Source organism: Geospiza fortis, unplaced genomic scaffold (genome assembly GCF_000277835.1).
Source record: "Geospiza fortis unplaced genomic scaffold, GeoFor_1.0 scaffold112, whole genome shotgun sequence".
Taxonomy (NCBI): Eukaryota; Metazoa; Chordata; class Aves; order Passeriformes; family Thraupidae; genus Geospiza; species Geospiza fortis.
The window spans coordinates 24,321,955-24,323,297 of record NW_005054298.1 but is presented as its reverse complement, the minus strand read 5'-3'; positions in this window follow the sequence as shown (position 1 = coordinate 24,323,297).

Genomic DNA, 1,343 nt, shown 5'->3' with positions numbered 1-1,343 from the left:
GATAAATGCAATGTTTTCCTAGGAAGGATTTCCAATCCTCTCATACACCATTCAGCAAAGGTCCTCTGTCTTTACAAGCTTGGCTTCCACACTTGCATCATCTTTTGCATATGTAATCAGCAAAAGGATTAACTGTTTGAGATACTCCCTCTTCCACAACACCAACATTTCAGAAATCAAATTCTTAACATGAATTGCAAACACCTAAAAGGAACTTCCTCGTTTTGTAACGTAAGAACCAAGCAGCGCAGGAAGCTGGCTGCAAGATTTACATATTGACACATGCAGTTGAAGTGAATTTCCAATGACCTGCAGCTTTTTGACAAGCTCTCAGTCTCATGTTATTTACAGGTTCTAAGGACTCTCGTTCAATTTAGCTTGTACTTATACATCACAGTATTTGAATTCTAACAGCTTCTCTACTACCTTTTACAGTAATTTCTGGGAAAAAAGAGGAATCTGATTTTTGAGCATCAAGGCATCATATTCCAGAGACACTGGCCACTGCATTGTTCCATGTTTGGGTATGATCCAGATTGCCAAAATGTACAGGACCATGCACACAGAACACAAACACTTACTAAGTTGTGTGTATGGGTAAGGCCATGACAGCTGAAATTAAGGTTGTTAATTCCTATTCTTGCAAATTACAGTGAAAATATGCTTGGTTTGAAACCTTAACCTCCCAACACCTATAAATGAATGCCAAGCTGTACATCTCCTTTCTAAGCTTTCAAACCCCTAGTCCAGACAAGCTTTGCTGATGCATATCCCAGCATCTTTCTGTTCCTGTGGGTGCCACCTCCTCCTTTTATTCCTCCTGCCCTGTTCACAGAGGCCCACCCTGCTCCCTGGCACTGATTTCCCTGGCAGGCAGCACACCAGGACTTCTCAAATGAAGAGAGGGATCTGAAAAGTGCCCTAGTGGGGAACAAGTCTCCAGGGCATGGACAGCATATGGGAGCCAAGGGAGCACACTTCTCATTTTTCCTTGATTCCAGGCTACTTTCCAACTTGTCAGGAGAGGACACCCACATGCACATACTTTGAGAAGATTAGTAACTGCAGTATTGAACCAAATATTCTAAGTGAAACTAACTGAAAATAATAGCTATTAACAACCAGAGCTGGAAAAACAGAGACTGCTTGCCTAAAACATCTTGGGTATGAACTCTGAACACCAGAAAGAGCTGAGGAGACTACCTGGTTAGAGATGGTTGAACTCATGACTTTTGCAGTGCACAGCTTTCTTCATTAGTTCAAAAGGGGCAGCACTATTATATTTACTAATGCTTTTTCCTAATAACTTACTTACTAATGATCTCAAACTCTGGAAGCAAAGA